At 41.0% G+C, this 10446-nt stretch overlaps 1 pseudogene; it reads left to right on the top strand.

The window, feature by feature from the left end:
• The first annotated feature begins 2749 nt into the window (after window positions 1-2749).
• LOC136132960 (large ribosomal subunit protein uL2-like) lies at window positions 2750-3523 on the top strand (annotated as a pseudogene).
• Window positions 3524-10446: the final 6923 nt, after the last annotated feature.

Raw genomic sequence — 10446 nt, 5'->3', positions numbered from 1 at the left:
AACTAATAAATTTTTTAAATGCTTATTACAGGATTCTTGCCTTTGATAATTTTACAATATAATGTGAAAATCAAGCTTAACAAACTTAAATATTAAACTCTCATATGTTTGACATATAACTCAGACCTGCTGTATTACTGATTCCTGCTTTCTTAAAAACATGTCATGAAAAAATTTTAAGTTGCTTGTATAGGCCCATTTGTCATGTTCGTTTCTAGAAACAAAGAAAATTTTAATATAGTTTGTTTCTCATTAAAGAAGAAATATTTAAAATCTTATTTTTGAATTGATAATAAAGGCTAAAATTTAAAAATGGTTAGGCTTGCTGTTTGGCTTGATGTAGGCAAAAGCAAACACATTTTTAAAAAGGCAAGAAAACAAAGGAAAGTTTCAATATGCTTTAAAATTTCAAATAAGTTTGGAGAGATGTATGTACTTCCATTTCCATCAGCCATGACATTATTTCACTGTAGGTTGATGTATGTTTTAATTGATTTGTGATATGAACAACTTCTGCATCTTTATAAACAACATCTATGTCTTAAATTTACAAAAATGAGACATAAATAAATATTTTGTGTCCAAACAAGCAGTATTATATTTCATGATACTGTGTGTAGAATGCGTGCCTTTTTTGGTTTGAGTCAGCTCAGCTAAAGGGAATGGTCCAGATAGCCTCCCTCTCATGTCAGCTGGCAGGCTGGTTGAGCTGCAGAACCTCAGCTGGATTTTCTTCTCTCTGCTCTACATAATCTCTTCTCTTGCAGGAAGCTTGCTCTGCTTTGACACATGGTAGTCTCTTGGTTCCAAAAAACAGAAAAAGACTGATAAAGACCTCTTGTGAAAAAAATTTTCAACTCTTATTGACCAAAACAACTTGCAAATCCACTCCAGATTCAGTGTGGGAGGGCACTGCCAAAGGGCACCGGTAGGGGGAGAATAATTTATGTAAAATATTTATACCAGTAGCAAAATAGATAATATTATTGATTTAAGATTTTTAGTAGGGCTGGTGTACTGAATAAAAATCCAATCTCCAGCCAAGAGTTTTCTGCACATAGTCAATGTTGGGCATGTTGGTCTTATGCCATCTATTTCAATTTAATTCAATCAGTTCACTAACATTCTCTATGTGCTTTGATACATACAAGAAAAGGTTAAATATGTTTATGGTACTCACTGCACCTGAAATTCAGTCGGGAGAAGACACCACCATTTGAAAAATTAAAAATCTCATAAGTCATTCATTGTGCACCCAGCTTAAAGGAAGAGACCACAGATTCAACAAAAACTCACAGGAAGGGGAGCAGTCTTAGGCAATAAGGTGAATGGACAGAAAATGCTTGTTTAAAAAGGTGGCACTTGAGCCTGGAAGAATAAGTAGAATTTTTCTAGAGAAGTGAGAAATCAAAGGCTTGCCTGGTGAAAAGATCAAAAAAGTAAAAGTTGTGAAAGTGGGAATGATCTTGTCATGAGCTGGGGATTTTTAGTAAACTGCTCTGACATACAATGAAGATGTGAGTGGGAGCACAACTGGTTTGTGTTGGGTTATAGAAGACCAGGCTCTCTAGTGTCTGGGAATATCAGCTACACTAGAATTGATGCTATAGGTCAGAACCTAACCACTGCTCCTCTTCCCTAGGTTTTTGTTTAACTATTTTAACCAAGGCATCAAGGAACTAAGAAGCTTGAAGATGTAGGTAGTAACAGAGTTGTGTAAAAGAGTTTACTTCTAATTAGGTGATACTTAGCAGAATCTAAGCTACATGAATTCTTTGCCACATCTCACAGAGTGCTAGATTGTGAGATGATGTATGCAAAACAGATGTTTTACACAAATCATGTTCTATATTGCTATAAGACTTCTGCTCCCACATTCTGTGCAGGGATACCCCTCTGTGAAACTTCTCCTCCTGTTTACTGGCTGCTGTTTGGAGAGATGTCCATCTTAGGGCCAATGAGGTATACCTAGAAGGTTATATCAAGGAGAAAAAAAATGTGATGCTTACTCTACAGGGCCCCTTAATTAGGACTATGGTTTGTGAAGTTGACACTCAAAATGGACTCAGGTGTGACAGCAGACAAAACCGTAGGACATGCTCACAACAAAAGTCATTATGGAAGATAATGTCAAAGTTGAGGAGATGATAACCACCTTAAAATGTAGTAAATAGTACAAAGAAGATGAGTAATGAAAATATGCCTTTAGACTTGATAATTAGGAAAGCAGCATGAATTTGTGATAACACAGCTTATGATAGTCATGGAGGACTGTATGTAATAGTGAAGATTTGAATAAAGTATTTAAAGTGATTAGTGTTTCCTCAGAAAGAGGTGAGAACATTTTTGATTGGGGAATAGTGTAAGCAAAAATCCTGAGAAATGGATTAGAAAGACTGAAGAGATGGAGAAGATAAAAGAGGTGGTAGAGGAGGAAATAAATTCAAATCTTATAATCAAGTTAGTTAATATTAATAAGTCTTTAGTGAAGAATGAAAATATTTGAATATCAAGAAAGATCATAATTAAGAAAGCATGATTTTTTTTCTTAAAAATGTATGAAGTTAGTCAAAATGTCCAACTAAGCAGGATAAATATCTATAAAATGTTACTTTCTGTTATAGGCATTTTGTTTCACATCACTGCCCTCTTATGTTCTGATTTTAGTTGAATGAATATTTAGAGATAAATGTCATTTACAATTATTCTAGCCTGCTCTTTTGGCTGCACTCAGAAGCAGATCGCCGTGATGGGCTGCGTGATCCCTGGGCAGAGAAAGGGTGCCGGCTCCGTGTTCCACGTGTGTGTGAACCACCAAAAGGGCATCACGTGTCTGCAAGCTGTGGACTTCGCCGAGTGACACGGCTACATCAAGGACATCGTGAAGGACATCATCCGTGACCCGGGTTGCTGTGTGCCCCTTGCCAAGGTGGTCTTCCAGGATCCGTACCGTTTTAAGAAGTGGATGGAGCTGTTCATTGTCGCCGAGGGCATCCACACTGGTCAGTTTGTGTACTATGGCAAGAACGCCCAGCTCAACATCGGCAATATGCTGCTGGTGGGCACCATGCCCGACGGCACCATCGTATATTGTCTGGAGGAGAAGCCTGGTGACCGGGGCATGCTGGCCAGAGCCTCTGGGAACTATGCGATTGTCATCTCCCACAACCCTGAGACAAAGAAGACCAGAATGAAACTGCCCTTGGGCTCCAAGAAGGTCATCTCCTCCATCAACAGAGCTGTTATCAGTGTGGTGGCTGGAGGTGGCCACATTGACAAGCCCATTGTGAAGGCCAGCTCTGCCTACCACAAGTATAAGACAAAGAGGAGTTGTTGGCCATGCATATGGGGTGTGGCCATGAACCCCGTTGAGCATCCCTTCAGAGGTGGCAACAACCAGCACATTGGCAAACCCTCTACCATCTGCAGAGATGCCCCTGCTGGCCGGAAAGTGGGTCTCATTTTTGCCTGCTGGACTGGGTGTCTCTGGGGAACCCAGACTGTGCAGGAAAAAGAGAATTAGGGTTGGGGGCTCAATAAAGTTTGTCTTTTTCACATACATGCAAAACTTATTCTAACCTGTTTTTACTTGTTCTTATGCAGCTTTTGTAAGGAACACCTTTATTCCATTTGAAACTGTCAAACTTTCAGTCATGGAAGAATTTGAAATCCTAGAATTTGATATCATCCCATCAATCCCTCTGTCTTCTCAGAAGAACAAAATTTAACCTTCCCAGAGTAACAAGGCTCAAAACAGTATTCTGAGATATTCTTATTTCCCCATCTCTAAAGCTAACAAACAACACCTTATTGTTCACATAATCTGGAATTGCAGTTTTTTCTTGCTTTATTAAAGCCATTCAACCATCTCAGTTTATTCTTAGCCTCCTCTATAGAAGAAAAAAGTTATTTGGACAAAAATTTAGTGGCCTTTCTCCTCCTTTTCTAGTCCACAGGTATTCAAAATACCTGAATATTTAAAAGTTTGCAACCAAGAAAACTTGGTATTTTTTTAGCTTCTTTTGTATTTTGCCATTTATTTACAGAATGAATTATTGGACTTAAATTGTCTTCCCCTTTTCCAGCTTTTTTTTTTTTTCTTGTGGTACGCGGGCCTCTAACTGTTGTGGCCTCTCCCGTTGCAGAGCACAGGCTCCGGACGCACAGGCTCAGCGGCCACGGCTCACAGGCCCAGCCGTTCTGCGGCACGTGGGATCTTCCCAGACCGGGGCACAAACCCGTGTCCCCTGCATCGGCAGGCAGACTCTCAACCACTGTGCCACCAGGGAAGCCGCAGCATTTTTTTTTAACATCTTTATTGGAATATAATTTATTTAAAATGGTGTGTTAGCTTCTGCTGTATAACAAAGTGAAATAGACATACAGATACATATATCCCCCTATCTCGTCCCTCTTGCTTCTCCCTCCCACCCTCCCTATCCCACCCCTCTAGGTGGACACAAAACACGGAGCTGATCTCCCTGTGCTATGTGGCTGCTTCCTATCAGCTATTTATTTTACATTTGGTAGTGTATATATGTCAGTGCCACTCTCTCACTTTGTCCCAGCTTACCCTTACCCTTCCCCGTGTCCTCAAGTCCATTCTCTACATCTGCATCTTTATTCCTATCCTGCCCCTAGGTTCTTCAGAAGCATTTTTTTAAATATTCGATATATATGTGTTAGCATACATATTTGTTTTTCTCTTTCTGACTTAATTCACTCTGTATGACAGTCTCTAGGTCCATCCACCTCACTACAAATAACTCAATTTCATTTCTTTTTATGCCTGAGTAATGTTCCATTGTATATATGTGCCACATCTTCTTTATCCATTCATGTGTTGATGGACACTTACATTTCTTCCATATCCTGTCTATTGTAAGTAGTGTTGCAATGAACATTGTGGTACAGGACTCTTTTTGAATTATGGTTTTCTCAGGGTATATGCCCAGTAGTGGGATTTCTGGGTTGTATGATAGTTCTATTTTTAGTTTTTAAAGGAACCTCCATACTGTTCTCCATAGTGGCTGTACCAATTTACATTCCCACCCACAGTGCAAGAGGGTTCCCTTTTCTCCACATCCTCTCAAGCATTTTTTGTTTGTAGATTTTTTGATGATGGCCATTCTGACCAGTTTGTGGTGATACCTCATTGTAGTTTTTATTTGCATTTCTCTAATGATTAGTGATGTAGAGCGTCTTTTCATGTGTTAGTTGGCAATCTGTATATCTTTGGAGAAATGTCTATTTAGGTCTTCTGCTCATTTTTGGATTGGGGTTTTTTTTTTTTTATTGATATTGAGCTGTATGAGCTTCAGCAAATTCAATTTTAATCCAACTTGTAGTGTGACTTCAAAAAGAGCTAAATAAATTTATATAAATTTAGTTTACATTAGAGTAAGTGTAAAAGTGGCTAGAATAAGTGATAAAAAAGTGTTGCTTTATTCTACATATGAGTATTAAATTCAATTTTTAGTGCCATGGTTTATAAGCATAATGGTCATGGAAAATGACAAAGATGGTAAAAGACTGGAAAAGATGCCATAAATGAAACAATGAGGTCAGTGGAGATCAAGATGGCAGATTAGAAGGGTATGGTGCTCACATTTCCCCATAAATATATTTTAAAAAAAAAAACATCTACATGGGAAACAATTCTCACAGAATACCTACTGAACACTGGCAGATCTCATATAACAAAAACTACCACAAAGATCACCACACAACTGCATAGGATGAAAGAAAGGAAAGGAATTGGGACCGGACTTGTGACCCTGGGAGTAAGCTTGAAAGAGAAAAGGTTCCCTCAACCTGGGAACACCTCTCACTGGCTGCGAGATCAGCTGGGACAGATACGGAGACTCAGAGGTTCAGAGAAGAGTGCAACAGGTGGCCTGTGGCAGGCAGGACAGAGAAACCAGCATAAGTGGTCCTGGCCTCCTTGTTGCACTCCCCATCTTCAGACATATGCCTGCTGGAGATGCATGCAGCAAGTGGGTGATGAAATTCAGGGGACATACCTGGGGAAAGGATTGAGGTTGGCTGTGCAGAGGGAACCAGAAGGGTGTGGTCTGGGCCATAACTGGGGATATGGGCAGGACAGAGCCCAGGTTTGCCATGAGTGTCCCATTGTCAGCACGTGCACAAATGTGTGTGTGTGGGGGGGTGGTTGTGGCCCATCCATAGCAGCCTCATTCTTGGTGTGTTAATAGCAGGTGCACCTCTGCTTCTATGAGATCTGGAAGCATGAAAGCAACTGCTTGTTGCCCAAATGCAGAGGCAGGGTTGAAATCTGAGTTGATTCCCATCTGCTGTGAAACTTCAATGGATTTACAGCCCTGGAAGCTTTTTGACCAAAAAGGTTGCAGTACATCTGAGAGGATTACTGGCATTCCTGTGGCCAGAGCAGGTCTGATATCAGCAGTGGTGGGCTTTGTGGATGCATGGATACAGAGGCAGGGCTGGTGTCTGCACTCCCATGGTGGACCCAGGTGTGCAACCTCTGTGGGTCCAGTGCCAGTCTTTGGCAAATTTGTGATGGTTGTTTTGTGAACACAGTGCCTGAGGGAAATCCAGAGATGTGCCAGTGTTCCCACAGCTGAGGTGTGGTTGAGGGCAGTGCCAACAACAGTGTATTTTGTAAGCATGCACAATGGGTGACAGGTGTCAGAGACTGCACTTCTTGGTGGACAGCCCCTGAAGAGGAATACTCAGTGCCTCCTTTCCTCCAATCCTGGAGTAAGATTGCTCCAGTTCTGCTACTTCACTGTATAGAACCTGATTTGGGGGTTTCTATTCCATAAATTTGTGAGCAGAACTTGCTCCCAACAAGGCTGTTACAACCACAGAAGCAAAGAGGAGGCCCTGCCCAACACCTAGTTCAAACTCTGGTAACAATATCACCAATAACACCCCCAGTCAAGGGAAAAACAGTGAACACAACCTGAGGAAAGATGTGGTAGGCATCCATACAAAAACAGCCCCTCCTACCAAAATAGACTCATGCAGCCTACACAGCAACATTCCAACAAAAAAGAACCATTCAAGACAACAATAGATAACTGTTTCTCCTAAATTCATAGAGTCAGAGAAGTATAAATGAAATGAAGAAGCAGAGGAACCCCTCCCAATGAAAATAACAAGAGAATTCCCCTGAAAGAACAAACAATGAAACAGACTTCTCTAGTCTACTAGAACCTGAGTTCAGGAAGGAAGTAATAAAAGTGCTGAAGGAATTTTAAAAAGGCTATTGATAGAAATGCAGATCACTGTAACAAGGAACTAGAAACTAAAAAGAGGAGCCAACAAGATTGCCAACTCAATTGATGAGATAAATACTGAGTTAAAGGCAATAAACAACACACTAAGCAATGTAAAAGAATGAATAAGTGATCTGGAAGACAGAATAATAGAAATCACCCATCAGAACAGCAGACAAAAAGACAAATAAAAGAAAGCAATATACAAAACCTATAGGATAATCTAAAGCATGCCAATCTAAACATAATAGGGATCACAGAAAGAGAAGAAAGAGAAAAGGGGATTAAAAATGTATTTGAAGAAATTATAGCTGAAAACTTCTCAAACTTATAGAAGGAAACAGATATCCAGGCACAGGAAGCACAGAGGGTGCCAAACAAGATGAACACAGACTTATATTAAGACACATTATAATTAAAATAGCAAAAGTTAGAGATAAAGAGAGTATTTTAAAGGCAGCAAGAGGAAAAAGAAAAAGTTAGTTACAAGGGAACCGCCAAAAGGCTATCAGCTAATTTCACTACAGATATGTTGCAGGCCAGAAGGGAGTCGGGAAATATATTCAATGTCCTGAAAGGGAAAAATCTGCAACCTAGGATTCTCTACCCAGCAAGATTACCATTTAGAATAGAAAAAGAGATAAAGATTTTCTCAGATAAGAAAAACTAAAAGAATACAGCAATGCTAAACCTAACCTAAAATAAATAGTAAAAGGTCTTCTTTAAATAGAAAAGAAATAAGAATCTATAAGAAAGAGAAAAATCATAATAGGAAAAAATATATCAAAGGATTGAAGATCAATTGAATAAGCCTGTATATATATTTAAAAAATCAAAAGGAAATTGTGGAATAGATTATAAGTAAAATGGATAAACATGAAGATGTAAAAGAGGACATCAAAATCATAAAATGTGGGAGTGGGGTGAAAGAAAATGTAGATTTTTTTTCAGAATGTGTTTGAACTTATATGACTATCAGCCTAAAGCAAGTAGTTATAGAACAGGTTAACATACTTGAAAACCAGGGTAATCACAAATCAAAATCTTACTAGATTCCCCAAAACCAAATAAAAGGGAACTCAAGCATAATACAAAAGGAAACCATTAAACCACAAAAGAAAAACGAAAAGAAAAAGAGGTCCGTCACTGAACTGCCCTGGAGCCTGAGGAGACGGTGGCCTGACTGAGGCTGCCGGCTATGGAGGGGCCCCACCAACTGAAGCCACCACAGTCCTTGGGACCGCAGGTCAGTTCTTTCAACAAGTAACTTAAAGACAACATGGAAAAACAAGGAGGTTTGTGCCTGAGATCATGTTGATGTGAAACCAGGAATGGCCACCTTGTGCCAGAGTGAGTACAACTTGGAGGAACTTCAAGATAGTGGAGGAGTAAGATGCGGAAATCACCTTCCTCCCCACAAATACATCAGAAATACATCTACATGTGGAACAACTCCTACAGAACACCTACTGAATGCTGGCATAAGACCTTAGACCTCCCAAAAGGCAAGAAACTCTCCAAGAACCTGGGTAGGGTAAAAGAAAAAACAAACAAAAAGAGAGACAAAGAATAAGGACGGGACCTGCACCAGTGGGAGGGAGATGTGAAGGAGAAAAGGTTTCCACACGCTAGGAAGATTCCCGCACAGAGGATGAGTGCCGACCAGCACTCACCAACCCGAGAGGCTTGTCTGCTCACCTGCTGGGACGGGCGGAGGCTGGGAACTGAGGCTTGGGTTTCAGAGGTAGGATTCCCAGGAAAGGACTGGGGTTGGCTGCGTGAACACAGCCTGAAGTGGGCTAGTGCACCACGGCTAGCTGGGAGAAGGTCCAGAAAATAGTCTGGAGCTGTCAAAGACACAAGAGACATTTTCTTGCCTCTTTGTTTCCTGGTGAGGAGAGGAGATTAAGAGTGCTGCTTAAATGAGCTCCAGAGATGGATGTGAGCCGTGGCTATCAGCACGGACCCCACAGACGGGCATGGGATGCTAAGGCTGCTGCAGCAGCTACAAAGAAACCTGTGTGGAAGCACATGTCACTATCCACACCTACTCTCTTGGGAGCCTGTGCAGCCCACCACTACCAGAGTCCCGTGATCCAGGGACAACTTCCCAGGGAGAATGCATGGCATACCTCAGGCTGGTGCAAGGTCAGGACAGCCTCTGCCACTGTAGGCACGCCATGCATCTGTACCCTTCCCCCGCCCCGGTCTGAGTGAGCCAGAGCATCCGAATCAGCTGCTCCTTTAACCCCATCTTGTATGAGTGAAGAACAGATGCTCTCAGGCGACCTACACACAGAGGGGGGTAAAAATCCAAAGCTGAACTCCAGGAGCTGTGCAAACAAAGAAGAGAAAGGGAAATTTCTCCCAGCATCCTCAGGAGCAGCGGATTAAATCTCCACAATCAACTTGATGTACCATGCCTCTGTGGAATACCTGAATAGACAACAAATTATCCCAGATTAAGGAGGAGGACATTGGGATCAACGATATGTATATATATTTTTTCCCCTTTTTCTCTTTTTGTGAGTGTGTATGTGTATGCTTCTGGGTGTGAGTTTGTCTGTATAGCTTTACTTTTACCATTTGTCCTGGGGTTCTCTCTGTCTGCTTTCTGTTTATTATTACTTAAAAATATTTTTTCTTAATAATTATTTTTTATTTTAAAAACTTTATTTAATTTTACTTTATTTTATTTTATCTTCTTTTTTCTTTCTTTCTTTTTTTTCCCCATTTTATTCTGAGCCATGTAGAGGACAGGCTTTTGGTGCTCCAGCCAGGCTTAGGGCTATGCCACTGAGGTGGGAGAGCCAAGTTCAGAACACGAGTACACAAGAGACCTCCCAGCTCCACGTAATATCAAATGGCAAAACTCTTCCAGAGATCTCCATCTCAAAGCCAAGAACAAACTCCACTCAGTGATCAGCAAGATACAGTGAAGGACACCCTATGCCAAACAGCTAGCAAGACAGGAACACAACCCCATCCATTAGCACAGAGGCTGCCTAAAATCATAATAAGGCCACAGACACCCCAATACACACCACCAGACGTGGACCTGCCCACCAGAAAGACAAGAGCCTGCCTCATCCACCAGAACACAGGCACTAGTCCCCTACACCAGGAAGCCTACATAACCCACTGAACCAACCTTAGCTACTGGGGACAGACACTAAAAACAACA

Source organism: Phocoena phocoena, chromosome 13, assembly GCF_963924675.1.
Source record: "Phocoena phocoena chromosome 13, mPhoPho1.1, whole genome shotgun sequence".
Taxonomy (NCBI): Eukaryota; Metazoa; Chordata; class Mammalia; order Artiodactyla; family Phocoenidae; genus Phocoena; species Phocoena phocoena.
The sequence above is the reverse complement of the archived record's forward strand: the minus strand, read 5'-3'. Positions and strand labels throughout refer to the sequence as shown.